At 48.6% G+C, this 14,860-nt stretch overlaps 1 protein-coding gene across 6 annotated transcripts in view; it reads left to right on the forward strand.

Moving 5' to 3' along the window:
- Positions 1-14,860, forward strand: part of ATXN7L1 (ataxin 7-like 1) — a 224,667-nt gene that overhangs the window by 59,971 nt on the left and 149,836 nt on the right. The window lies entirely within an intron of this gene.

Genomic DNA, 14,860 nt, shown 5'->3' on the forward strand with positions numbered 1-14,860 from the left:
GAAGCAGGGGCGTGAGGCTGGGCTGCTGCTGGTGGTATTCCAGGAGGGAGGAACTATTTTTTTCTGGTGAGAGGCACACTTCGATGGCACTATGAGAAAGCTTCCCCAGGCATGCAGCCCTTAAGTAAATAAAAGCACAGAAATAGATTTTTCAAACCGTGTCCTTCCAGAGCATAGTAGGATTTACTGAGAAATTGGATTGAGTTCTCTTTGATTCACCTGATTGCTGAGTGGAGGCATTCAAGGGAAAAGTGTGTTTCCCCAGCGTGTCTACTGAGCAGGGCTGACTGCAGGGCTTGCGGCCCTTAATGGGTCGCCCCCTGAAAGGCAGCTGTGGTGTCTGAACAGCGGGCTGGGGACTGGGGCCGGAGCTGAGTTGCACCTGAACCCTGCTCCCGGGAGGAAGAGAGATTTCTTTGTAGAACCTCGGCCCTGCCTGCACGTTGTGGGTGGGTTTCCTGCAGCTGGGAAGGCCACCGGGCAGCCCTCCGGAGGGCAGGGCTGTTTTTCCCATGGTGAGAGGCGCTGGCCCTGACGCATCCACCCCCTGACTCCACTCCGCGTGGAGTGCGACTTGCCAGATGGCCAGCCCCGTGCTGGGGTTGAGGGTTTGACCACAGAGCACAAAGGAGGTTTTCTCCTGAGCCAGGCCATGAGGACTAAAATACCAGAACGCCACTAACGTATTTTAGAAAACCAGGATATAAATGGCTCCAAACCATCCAAAGACCTAAATATAGTGCCCTGGTCCATGTTCCACAGAGTTGGGTTCCAGAACTTTATGACAGATGAGAACTAGTGGTGTGCTAGTATATGGGCTCCCTGAACAAATTTAAAAGCCATGATTTGTAGCATTTGCCGGTTTCTGCCGTGTCAATCCTCCCACCGTGGTGAACTTCAAACGACCAACACAAAGTCGCTAAATGCGGAGTTGGGCGGAGAGGCTCACAGTTGTCTCCAGCTCACCACTGAATGTGTGCCCAACCCATAGATCCAAAGAGTTAGAAGTAGAGGTGCCTAAGAGGGGCACACCAGGCCACATGTGGGGGTACCGCAGCAGCACCCCTACTTGTGCAGAACACTCCCCCTTGGCTGACAGGATCTTTTAACCAGCGAGAGGTTCCATGTTGCCAGACTAATACAGGGATCTACCAGTGGGTGTCGAGCGACCACATGTCTCCACGTTAGTAGTTTCCTAGACTGGACAATTTTAGGGGTGATCACATCCTTGGGGGAGCTTGTTAAACATGCATCCTCCTGGACTCCACCCTCAGGGAGTCCATTTCATAAATCTGGCATAAGGTCCAAGCATCTACATTTGGCCACCAAATTACAAGTAGAATTCACGGTTTGAGAAACCCTCCCTCCTGTTTGCTCACCCTGCGGTAAACACAAGGTTCATAATTGGGTGGCTATTAGCAATGGTTTCTTTCTCGACACTCACTGTTTTGCTCCAGTGCAACAGGGTTGTTGTTTTTATTTATTTTTTTAATATATTTTTATTGATTTCAGAGAGGAAGGGAGAGGGAGAGAGAGATAGAAACATCAATGATAACAGAGGATCATTGATCGGCTGCCTCCTGTACGCCCCCTACTGAGTATCGAGCCTGCAACCCGAGCATGTGCCCTGATCAGAAATCAAACCGTGACCTCCTGGTTCATAGGTCGACACAACCACTGAGTCACACTGGCTGGGCAGGGGTGTTGTTTTCAAAGTCCCTCCATGCAAAATCTGCTTCTAAATCATAATAATAGCTCACATTTACTCAGAGCCCCCAGCCACCAGGCATCAGATGTGTTACCCCGTCTCATCTTGACAGCTCCCCCATTATTACCATCCCCATTTGGCCGATGAGGAAACTCAAGGCCAGAGAAAGTTCCCAAGGAGGTGATGCCAGGATTTAAATCCAGGCAGTCTGGCTCCAGAACCTTCATTAAAAGCATGACACTAGCCCGGCCGGTATAGTTCAGTGGTTGAGCATTGACCTGTGAACCAGGAGGTCATGGTTCGATTCCCCGTCAAGGCACATGCCTGGGTTGTGGGCTCGATTCCCCATGTGGGGCGTGCAGGAGGCCGCCAATCAATGATTCTCTCTCATCACTGATGTTTCTCTCTCCCTCTCTCTTCCTCTCTGAAATCAATAAAAATATATTTAAAATTTTAAAAAAGCATGACACTGAGCCACCTCTGTAAAACCGTGTTCCACGGAGGCTTTGCCTTTTGCCTTAGCTAATTCAGGCTAAAGTCCAGTTCACCTTCATGGGCATTTAGTGAAGTGCCTAGAAGATGCCACTTAATCCTTGCAGCAACCTTTTGGGGAAGGCCTGACTACTGTGTTCCAGTAGAGGAGAGGTAGATTCAGAAGGGTTCTGGGGCTTGCCCATCGTTGCACAGCCAGCTAAAGGCAGCGTGGAAATGTGTTGCTAATCCCAATACCCCACAGTTAAGTCTCCTGAGTGGTTCTTAGTCTAAAGTAAGGCAGCTTTGATGCATCGGCACTCTTTTAAGCATTGAGCATGTTTCTGGAAGTCTTCATTTTTAACTATTAAATGTTGGAGACCATATACTAGTATAAAACAGTAGTGTATAAAGGAGGAGGACAGGCATATCCACCACTCTCTGTAAACACCAGGCAGAGTGGGCCAAGTCTAGCAGTAAATACAGAGGACTGTGCACATACCGAGAAAGGGTTCATTGTCTCTGCGGGAATCAAAGAGGGCTCCCTGGAGGAGGTGGCCCTAGAGCTGGCTTGGAAGGATGTGTAGGCCTTTGGGGAGTGTGGAGGGAGGGTAAGGAAAGGGCGGGGATGGGGGAGGACATGGTGGGAGGTGAACTGGCGCCCAGGGGCATGGCCAGACCCAGAGCCTCAGGAACGTTGCTGAGTCGCCCTTTTCTCCTCGGGCACAGAACTGGCTTCATGCTTGGTTTGTGATTGAAGACACTGTGATTTTCTCCTCCAGCTGATCGATCCTATTTTCCATTACCTTAAAACAGCTTTCTGTAATCCTCTCATGGTGGATTTTTTCTTCCCGGGCGTCTGGGCTCAGAAAGCTGCTGGCTTTGAGCACCAGCCCATCGGAGTCGTTACCAGCTGTGTGTGACTGGAGTGAGGAGCCCAGATGCCAGGCGATGCTCAAGCACTTTTGTTTCTTAGAGCAGAGGCGCATTTCTGACCTCCGTGAGCACTGGTGCAGGGGCGGGTCCAGCTGGAGTCGCTCTGGCTTCCCCGTGAGCAACCTGTTCCTGGGGGAATGCCTGGAACGTCTGTCAACCACTTCCTGCGGCCCGACTGTCCCGATGGCTTGAGTGCTTTGGACACTGATTCCCAGGGACATGAAGCAGCTCTTGCCACTGCCCTCTGGCTGTGCCAAGTGGACGCATCTTGTAACGGAGCCAAATGGCACATTACCTCTGAGCTGTGGCAGCTGCATTTGGGCGATCATTGTCATCTCTACGGGCACATGCAGGGCTCCCTCCGTAGCCTTCACAAACACCCTCTGGGGGGAAATTGCCGCAATCTCTGTCAGTTACAGATAAACCACAGCCAGAGCCAACTCTGCTTTGCACTCAGAGCCATTGGCAAGTGCCATGGGATCCGGGCTCTCTCGCCTTAGACCCTCTGGACAGGAATCACTCCTACTGCTGTGGGATTCGCCAAGACCACGGGCACTGGGACCGCCTGTTTGCCTGGCCACAGTCTGACCGAGTCTGAGTGTGTACCTCTTCTTCATCCTGAATCTGCAAGCAGAGCGTTCACGGAGCCCCCACAGCGGAGCAGGGGGTAGGGGGTAGGAAATGACAGGGCACTTTCGAGGGTGGGGGAGATCTGTGATCTCTGCTGCATGTTCTGGATGGCAGTAGGAGCTGTAATTTGCTGGCTGAGGCCTGCCCGCCGTGACCGTCTCACGCAGGCCTCTGCAGTGCCTTTTGGAATGCACATTCCCTGCATTCGTGAGGGACCCGGGGGGCTTCTACGCGGGTCGGATGTCAGCTTGGCCTGGCAACCTGTCATCTAAGAAAGCTCCCAGATTGGTGATTTGGAGCAGGTGGAACATCTCAGCAGTAGATGCGGCCTGGCCTTCAGTGCATTTCTAAATTAAAATATTCAAACAGTGCCGAAGGCTAAGAGAAGTGCTTCTTTCATCGTTGTCCTGTTCTTAGGAGGCCTGTGAACGCCCTCAGTACATGCGGTTTGACTCCCACAGACAGCTGGGTACCCCATCCCCACCCCATTCCTTTGCTCAGGGCTCTCCGTCTTGTTTTCATCAGGACAGAGTGAGAACCTCCTGGCATATGAATCTCAAGAAGCAAGATGGTAGACATCAGGTTCTCTGGTATGCCTCAGAGCAGCCCTTGTTTTTTAAGCCCGAAGTCTGTTTCAGAGAGAAGGCTGAATTCAGTTGCCTACAAGAACTTCAATTCAGATTTCTGCTTGGCTCCCACTGCATGAACGGAAGGGAATTTGAAGCTATGCAGGAGGCGTGGTCCACACTCTCATGTAGTTTATAATACAGCCTTGAACACTAATTAATATTTTGCTGTTGTCTAGGTTTCTTTTTTTCTTTTTAATTTTTATTTTTTTGAAGCCATATATCACCCCAAAAATGTAGCAGTTGGTGTAGCAATAAAACAGGTTCAGACTGAGTGAAGTCCACCTCAGAACCACAGTACTCAACCAATGTAACGCTTCCTCCGATAGGCAGAGAGGTAGGTAAAAAGATAGAGATAGAGATGATAGGTAGATAAATGATACATAGATGAGATGGAGACAGATAAATACAATAGATATATATGATTGATAGATGATAGATAGATAGATAGATAGATAGATGAAAAGAGATAGATAAAATAAATAGGATAGATATATCAAGAGAGATGTTTGATGGACAGAGATGAGAGAGATAAGATGGATATAATAGATAGATGATAGATGAGATAAAGATAGATATAGATAGAATATATCAAGATAGATGATTATATAGATGATAAATGACATATAATAGATAGATATAGAAAGATGATAGAGATGGATAATAGATGAGATAGAGATAGATATGATAGATTAGATAGACGATTAGAGATATATGATAGGTGAGATGATATAGATATAATAGATAGGGTATATAGGATAAGTAGATCAAGATAGATGATTGATAGAGATGATAGAGATAGGTGATAGATATGATAAGTATATATAAATAGATACAGATGATAGGTCAGATATGATAGATGAGACATGATAGATGATTGATAGATAGATAGATAGATAGATAGATAATGATGGATGAACTATAGATAGATGGCCTTTTCTAACTCCTTTTAAGAATAAACCACTCAAATTTTGTGCTCTTTTGTAACATGGATGTGGTATTCTCCCCTCCTCGCCTCTTCCTTGCTCATCCTTCTCCTGACACACTCTGTGTTGGACCAGTCATCATAACTGAAGAGCCAGAAAGGAACTAAGGGATCAGTTAGCATGCAGATGCCCATCCTCCAGACTCCTTAGATTGCCACAACAGGACACTGGACTATATGAAAAGACACCAGAAGAGCCTTGGCCGGTGTGACTTGGTTGGTTGAGCATTGCCCTGTGCACCAAAAGGTCACCAGTTCGATTCTCAGTCAGGGCACATACCCAGGTTGCAGGTTCAATCCCCGGTTGGGGTGCATGTGGGAGGCAACCAATCAATGTCCCTCCCTCCTTCTTTCCCTCCAGCTTCCTCTGTCTAAAATCAATATTTTTTTAAGCCTTAATAAAAAGACACCAGAGGAGATGTCCTATTGATTCCCCTCGACCCATTTCAGCTGTTCTTAACATCACTGTTCTGTTCAGTCTAAAAATTCTCTTTGATCATACATTTCTTGCAAGCAAAAGCATCATATTGGGTTATCACTTCTTTCTCCCCAAACCCACTGCCCTGTTCCATTAAATATGGTACCCACCTCCACCCCACAGAGATCTCTCTGAGTGGGGTTGGAAAGGGAGGGCATCACAGACTACGCTAGGAGACTCACCTGGACCCAAGAAATGCCCAAGATGGAGGTGCCGAGTCACCCCACAATCACTTGGAAGCTGCCCTCACACAGACTAGGGAGGCTCGCAGTAGGAAATGCCTGTTCCAGAGAAGCAGAGCAAGGCCTACTGAAGAAGCGTTGAGAAAAAATGCCCAGGGAGGCCTAGTGATATTGCAAAAACAAATATTATCCAAACTATAGTCCTCAAGTTGGAGGTAATGTGAGCATCAGGATTTAAGTGAACATTTAAACATTTCAGTGACCCAGCTGGGAGAACCTGAGAGGGAAGGCGCCTGGTGATGACTCTGGTGAGGCACAGTCCTCTCTACTAATCAGCCTTTTAGTGCCACTAGGCATGAAGCCTGGGGAACGGACTGGAATTTCCCCCAATAGTTTGGTGTTTTTCTTCTCTCGCTAAGTCAGCGGTTCTCAACCTGTGGGTCGCGCGACCCCTTTGGCGGTCGAACGACCCTTTCACAGGGGTCGCCTAAGACCATCGGAAAACACATATATAATTACATACTGTTTTTGTGATTAATCACTATGCTTTAATTATGCTCAATTTGTAACAATGAAAATACATCCTGCATATCAGATATTTACATTATGATTCATAACAGTAGCAAAATTACAGTTAGGAAGTAGCAACGAAAATAATTTTATGGTTGGGGGTCACCACAACATGAGGAACTGTATTAAAGGGTCGCGGCATTAGGAAGGTTGAGAACCACTGCTCTAAGTCATAGTGAACTATACAATTTTTACCTCCAGGCCCTTAGTTGAATATGCTGTACCCATCCTGGTCCTCTACACAGAACTTCTCCCAGGCTGGGCCTGGGGCATTGGGGCTGACTTGGTGGGGGCGTAATGGGGCTCTCTTGTCCATGCAGCTGATCTCTAAGCCCAAGCGACCCTTGCTCTAAAAATGACTTTAGTCAGGATATCTTATCAGGACCCAGAAACCAGCCAAAGTGATTACATGTTTCTCATCTGTCCTGAGGGCCAGAGGTGGGGATGTCAGGCCAGAAGCCACCTGCTGACCTGGCTGGAATGATGGGCAAAGATATGTATGACTGGACAGGGGGACCCTGGCTATCCTGAATCTGCTTAAGGGAGAGAATCGGGGCTAAGTTTACATCCCCAGGAATGTTTTTAGGGACAAATTGTTGCATTGTTGCCTAAGCCAGGCATAGCAAAGGGGAGCCCTTTGCAAAATGCTTCCCTTGGCTACCAGGGATATCACTGCCCAGCCAGCTCATCAGATCCTCTGCCAGGTTGGACTCAGATCGCTGAGTGTGCCCTTGGCTGCACCTGGCTTCTGTGCTGGTCCAGTGTGGTACAGGATGGAGTTAAATCAGGAAGAGTAGGCCGTCTAGGTCTCCAGGCCCTGAGCACTCACTGTCCAAAACACCATGCAGCCCCCAGGTGAGGACATAGAAAATGGGACCAGAGGGGACACCCAGAAAACACCCCTAAAGCCCACCCCAAACACTGGCTCTGAGAGGCCATCACTGGGGATGAAGGGTGGAGGCCGTGTTCCCCGGAGGAGGCAGAGCCCACCTTCATGCACGGAGCATGGTGAGGGCAGGAGCTCACCCCTTCTTCCCTGAGGGGGCCCATCCGGAGTGTGTTCTCAGATTCACACAGCCCTTTTCTCAGAGAATGAACAAATAAACATTATTATTGACCTTGTAATCTTAGATAACAACATGGATATTAGGGCAATTTATTATCATTTACAACATCCCCCTTTGAGAGAAGAGAAAATTAAGGGGCATCAAAAGTAAATCGATTTCCTGAGAACTTCATTTATTAGGCAGCTACCATGTGCCAGACTGGTTGGCTAGGAAGGTCGTGGTTCCTGTCCTCCAGACCCCAGTCTGGTGAGAGGTGTAAGCCGGTTGCTCTACTGCTGCCTTAGGAAAGCCATGGTCTGAGGGCCTGGGGCGGGGGAGATTCGGCCTCTCCTCTGGGTGCATCAAAGAAGGCTTCCCGAGGAGCAGACAGGGGAGTCGGAGAAACAGGAAGGAAGCCACAGATAACAATACTTGTATTTTTTTCCGTCCTGACTGTGTACCAGCCTCTTCACACATGTCATTTAATTCCAGATGAGAAACAAATGGCAGCATTAGGACTTGAACCCGAGACTGCCAGACTCCAGGGCCCAGCTCTCAGGCATTGCAACTTACAAGGCCCGTGACCTGTAGTTTTTGCTCTAAACTCTGGGCTGCAGTCACCTCCTGGGACCCTCTGCCTTCCCTCCTCGGCTGCAGGATGAGAGTCCTGTTAGGTCTGGTGGAAGCCAGAGGAGAGGCTGGTGAGAGGGGCTGCCCTGTGGCCCGAGGCCTGAAGGAACACCCCGCAGCCCCCTTGCCTCAGTACACCGTTGAACGCATGTGTGTAAAGGCCCTTCTGAGGGAGGAGGGGCTCTGCTGTCTCGCGTGGCCGTGTGGGTTGGTTGGGGTTTGTGGGCTGGTTGGGCTGGGGATCGGGACAGAATAGTTCATGTAGCTTAATGGGGAGCTTCCGCCTGCCACCAGGCCTGGCTCCTGGCCCCGGCCTTGCCAGGGGGTGACTTCCTGCCCAGCCACAGCAGGAGGAGGCTGGGGCCCCTTTTAGTCCTTGGTTTGTATGAGAAGAAAGGCTCAGCACCTGCCACCCGCACACACTCGCTCGCCGCCCTCATTGATGCTGCAGAGCTCGCCGAGGCCTGCTTTCCCAGGCCCTGTGTTTCAGTTTCCCTGCCCAGATCTCGCTGTTTTGAAGCCCTCCCATCAGGCCCTGGGTTTTCAGAGGTCTGAACAACAGAAAGTGGCCGCCCTATTTGCATTTTCCTAGAGGGGAGCTGAAAGTTCTGCTGGGGAAGTAGGAGGTGTCGGGTCTGGCGTCCCCGCTTTGAAGACCTCCTGTTGTTTTGTTCTGTGACTTGAAGGAGATTTTGGGGTTGGGGAACCAATAGAATCACCCTGTCAGCAAAGGAGAAGCGTTTTTTCTATCCCCTCAAGCTTTCCGTTTGACATAAGTGATTAAAATGCAGCTGAAAACTCCACTAGCAGAGAGAAAAGATGAATTAATAAAAACTGTATAATGAGCACATTAAGACTAACGAGGGGGGGGGGCTCAGAGGACCAGCCTCTCCCGGCGCGAGGGGCGCTCCTTCTGATCTGACACGCGTCATTTTTGTAGGTGCCTTTCCGTGTCCGGATCCCCATCCGCTTGGAGGCAGTCACGTGCGTCCTTGACACACTGTGACTGTTCTTCCCAATAATTTCCCACGTCTGAGTTTATGTAGGCGGAAGCCCACAAATCAAAACCGCTGCCAGCAACCAGCTCATCTTTTTGATAGTTTTCCAAAGAAGTCCAGTAACACCCGGCTCGCTGGCTGTCGTCGCTGGGTGTCACGTCCTGAGGTTCGACCAAGGTCTGTGCCCGTCGCCCACCACGGGCAGAGGTTTGCACTGCAAGCAGGACTCGCAATGGAAAGGGCCTGGAGTGTTGAAACTACATAAATCCATTTCAATGTCTTCATTTCAATATTTTTTAGAGTCAGTTAAAAGGTTGGGGGGGGGCATAATTTTAAAAGGCAATGCAATGGTCTTTATACTAGAGTAGTACTACCTTGCCATTTTTATAATTCCTATAGCAACTGTTTCACAACTCTGGCAAAGACTTTTAGGGAAACCAAGCCTTTCTCCGGGACTTTACCTTTTCTTAAGAAACTAAAATTCAAAGTCGTGTGTCTTGCTTTCTTTTCCCACTGCGGGGTTTCTGTGGCGAGCACAGGTGTCAGCAGTGGCTGATGAGCTGGTCCATGGCCTTCAAAGCAGGCCCGCTCCCTGCAGCTTCTCCGGCACCCTGTGCTTTACGTGGCGTTCCCACTCGCAAGAGGAAGGAGTCAGTCCTTATTCACTCTTTCTCACGTTTTGCATCTTTTAAACTCTCACCAGTTGTGGCTTCATAATGCCAGTCTCGAGCTTTGGAAGGTGTCTAGGGGCAAATTCAAAAGTGCACAGCATCTAGTTTGATCCTAAATCTACAAAACCAGCTGTCTTCCCATCTTAGAAACAAGTCCTGTGCAAACAGTGAGTCGGGGGTGCCACCCTGTCTTTTCCTTTTCTGCAGCCATTTTCAAAAATCGAGTACGGATACCAACTAACGTTTATGCACACGCATGTGACTTTGTCAGAAGTGTTCCCCTCAGAAAGCTGTGTATCTCGAATACAATGCTACTCCCGTCCTGTCCATTTCTTTTTCAATATTAACTTAAGAAACAGTAAACCAACTACACAGGAAATCAGTTATTTTACTTTTGTAGAAACTATTCTGTTTCCTAAACAGTGTTTCTCCTTCCATCACAGCTGAGCTTGGTCCCCCCGCCCCTCCACTACCTTCCAGGTGGGTTTTGGGTGGGTGTTGGGGAAGTGAAGGCTGCAGTTGCCTCAGGTGCTGTCAGGGAACAGGCCCATTTTGCTAGACGAAGTTGATAACATGAGGGGGCATTGGCTTCAGAGTCCGTGTCCTGGAATCTCATTCCCCTTTACAAATCGCAGCTGTGAATCTCAAGCAAATTACGTTACTTGTGTTTCCTTGCCTGCAAAGTGGTGATGATGGTAACTTCACAGATTAATTATGAGGATTAACTAAGATGATGTTATCACATAACGAAGTCTAGAAGGATGAATACTACTCTGTCAGCAGTGGTTCCCCTAGGTCAGTGGTTCTCAACCTTGGCTGCACATTAGAATCACCTGCGAATCTTTTTACAATCCTGATTTCTGGGCCTCATCCTCCGGAAATTCTGTTTCTTTGTTATGGGGTGGGGCCACAACATTAGTAACAAAGAAACAGAATTTCCAGAGGATGAGGCCTAGGAATCAGGATTTTAAAAAGATTCCCAGGTGATTCCAATGTGCAGCCAAGGTTGAGAACCACTGCCCTAGGTGGTGTTGTCACAGGTGGTTTCACTCTCCCTCTTTTTCCCATCTTTATTCAGTGGTGCACGGGTAAATGTTTAACAACCAGCGCTCTAAAAGAAAAGACCTGATTTGTAGTGTTTGCCCATTTCCATGGTGTAAATCAGCGGTTCTCAACCTGTGGGTCGCGACCCCTTTGGGGGTCGAACGACCCTTTCACAGGGGTCGCCTAAGACCATCGGAAAACACATATATAATTACATATTGTTTTTGTGATTCATCACTATGCTTTAATGATGTTCAATTTGTAACAATGAAATTGGGGGTCACCACAACATGAGGAACTGTATTAAAGGGTCGAGGAATTAGGAAGGTTGAGAACCACTGGTGTGAATGCTCCCAGATGGCTGATTCAAGCTGCCACCGTGATATCACTGATCGAGTTGGGAAGAGACATGCACAGTTGGCTCTTCCAAGCTGCACAAGCCCACCTCAACAAACCACTGGTTTTGTCTTTAACTGTGCACTGAACGTTTTAGGGTGGTAAAGAGAGAGAGAGAGTCTATGGCCATACCACCCTGAACGCGCCCGATCTCGTCTGATCTCGGAAGCTAAGCATGGTCGGGCCTGGTTAGTACTTGGATGGGAGAGAGAGGGAGAGAGAGAGAGAGAGAGAGAGAGAGAGAGAATAGAATACCTAGCTTTGTGCTGGGCATACTGATTTTCAATTCTTCCTGTCCTTCCTCCCTGAGCAAACAGCACATGACTGTGATCACCTAGCCACCCGAAGTGGTGGTCTTGCGAGCGGCCAAGTGCCCTTATCTTGTTCCCCATCTGCCAGGTTCTCAGAACTGGGCCGCCTGTAGAGGAAATTCTAAGGTCGGCCCACTGAGGAATGGATCACGTAGGCAAGCAGGTTTTCTCCATTTCTACAGAAGACATGCTCTGAGCAGACGTGTGCAAAGTTGAAGCTGCCTTAGACGAAATCAAGAAAAGTCCCAGTGGAGTGAAGGGCCCGGAGTGCAACACACCCCCAGGTGGCCATTCTCTGACCAGCCTCACCTTTCCCTTCAACCCCTGACATAAGAGGTGTGTGGGGCACAGGGTAGAGGCGCCGCAGGTTTCCAAAGGAATACAGAAACAGTGGTACATCCGGTGGCATCCCGACAGGCCTCCCAGGTCATCTGGCGTGTATAGCAAAGGTGCAGACACAGTGCCCGCACCCTGCAGGGTCTGGTCTCAGCTTCCAGCCCTTGGTACAGCTTCTGGCACAGAGTAGGTGCTCAAGAAATTTTTAATGCCTGTTTTTTTAAAAGGTTAATGAATTTCTTTTATTCCTTTAGATCTATTGCAGAAATGGTGTAAGGCAGCTCAGTAAGGTTTGTTGAATTAATAAGTGTCTTAGTCCTCCAGCTGCTGGTCTCACATGTTCCTGGATATAAAATGTAACTAAATCTAAATGAGATGCAAGGTGTTAATAAAGGTTGCCAGTGACTTTTTTTTTTTTTTTGCTTTTCTGTAGTTTTCAAATGTATCTTCAAAGAACATGGATCACTTTTGTTATTTGTTAAAGATGTTCATTATAAAAATAACCTGTAAGTAAAAAGTAAAACAGCAGGGTGTCAGCCGTTCAGAAGCGAGAGGCATCCCCTCCATGCTGCGAGGCTCCGAACCGAGGGCCCGGGCACGTTGGGTGGGCCCAGCGTGGGCCTCCTCACCCTACTGGACTCTTGTCACAGTCGGGTTCTCTCTCAGCCTCTGCTTCCACAGCCTCCGCCCACCAGGCACTGACTAATGATGCTCCCCTTCAGTAACAAGTCTGAGTCAGAAGTGGAAATAGAGTCAAGTCCTGGAGTGGGGAAGTCACAGCCTCACCCAGGACCACCGGCGAGTTGGAAATTCAGTGCACCCTAGTCCCCAGCCCTGTCCCGTCACGTGCTGTGGGCGAGCTGGGGCCACGTGCACCTGGAACCCCAGCAGGACCCTGCAGGGGGAGCCGGCCTCCCGCTTCTAGAAACACGTCTCCTCCTGGGGAACAGGGGCCTCAGCTCCTTGCATACGACAGAGGTATCTATTCTACTTCCCACGAAGAAGCAGGCTGCCTTGAGGAAAGAACGCAGAGCCGTGATGTGTACCTTAGTTAATTAAACATTTGCTTGGTTATAAACGAGCTGTCCCCGTATCGTGAGGAACTCAGCTCTTCCCTGTGGCCTAGCCCTGCAGCTGGGGGAAACCATTGTGTGTTTGGTGTTTTCTGTTAAAAACACTGGTTGGGTCTAGAAATGAGGGTTCAGGGAGTTGGGGAGAAGTTGTTCGAGGGGTTTTGTGTCAGAAGGCATTGTCATGCATACACTGTCTCAATGCCTCCGTCAACTCTCTGGTGACTTATAAGATCCTTGCTCTCAGGGCTGAAGTGTCTCTAGAGCTAGTGGGCTAAGAAGTAGGCCAGGTGCCTCCAGGGCTCTGCCTCCACCCAGCGCTGCACAAGGAGATGTGACCACCTATTTCCTCAGAACTGATCTCTCTCTCTCATTTTTTTTTGACAACTTTTGTTCATATGCTAAGCAAGTCACCCATTTAAAGTATACAATTCAGCCGAAACCGGTTTGGCTCAGTGGATAGAGCGTCGGCCTGTGGACTCAGGGGTCCCAGGTTCGATTCCGGTCAGAGGCACATGCCCAGGTTTCGGGCTCGGTCCCCAGTGGGGGGCATGCAGGAGGCAGCTGATCAATGATTCCCTCTCATCAATGATGTTTCTATCTCTCTTCCTCTCCCTCTCTGAAATCAATAAAAAATATATTTTAAAAAAATAAATAAAGTATACAATTCAGTGGTTTATAGTATACTAGAGGCCCGGTGGATGAATTCTTGCATGGGTGGGTTCCGGCTGGCCAGCCCTGATTGGGCTGATTAGGGCCAGCCAGGGGGCAGGGAAGCAGGAGAGGGGTGCTGTGGGCAGTTGGCTGGCCAGCCCCGCCACCTGGTTGAACTCCCAGTTTCGGGGACAATTTGCATGTTAGCCTTTTATTATATAGGATTCACAGTATTGTGCAGCCATCACCTTTATCAGTTTTAGAACATTTTATCACCCCTTGCCCTGGCCAGGTGCCTCAGCTGGTCAGAGCATCATCCCAATACACTAAGGTGGCGGGTTCAATCTCTGGTAAGGCACATACAAGAAGCAGTGAATGCATAAATAAATGGAACAACAACAAATCAATGTTTCTCTCTCTCTCTCTCTCTCTCTCTCTCTCTCTCTCCCCTTTTCTCTCTAAAATCAATAAACTTTTTTAGAAAAGAAAAGAAACCATGCACCCTTTAGCAGTCACTCCCCAATTCCCTCCAAGCCCCCCTGCCCAAGACAAACACTAATCTAATTTTTGTTTCTGTAGCTTTGCCTATTCTGGACGTTTCCTATAAATGGAATCATTCAATATGTGGCCCTTGGTGTCTGGCTCCTTTCACTTAGCGTAATGTTTTCAAGGCTCACCCATGTTGTAGCAGGTCTCAGTACTTTATTCCTTTTCGTGGCTGAATAGTATTCCATTGTCTGATTATGCCAGATTTTGTTTATCCATTCACCAACTGGTGAATATCTGGGTTGTTTCCACTTTGGGCTGTTACGAATAATGTTGCTGTGACCATGCCTGTACAAGTTTTTGTATGGACACATGCGTTTATGTCTCTTGGGCCATGTAACTATATGTCTGATCCAGTCATTTTTTGTTTGTTTAAAAACCTTCTGTAAGTTCCCATTGTTCCTAAAATCAGGTTCAAAATCCTTACCTCGGTCTACAAGGCTTACCTCTGCTGGGCTCTCCCCTTGTTCTTCTGTCCCAGCTGAGCGGTTCCTCCAACACAGAAGCCTCCTTCCCTGGCAGGCCTGTCACTTTCCACTCCCTCCCCTGGCTCTGTGTTTATCTAATCCCTA

The sequence above is a fragment of the Myotis brandtii genome, unplaced genomic scaffold (assembly GCF_000412655.1).
Source record: "Myotis brandtii unplaced genomic scaffold, ASM41265v1 scaffold17, whole genome shotgun sequence".
NCBI classification, from domain to species: Eukaryota; Metazoa; Chordata; class Mammalia; order Chiroptera; family Vespertilionidae; genus Myotis; species Myotis brandtii.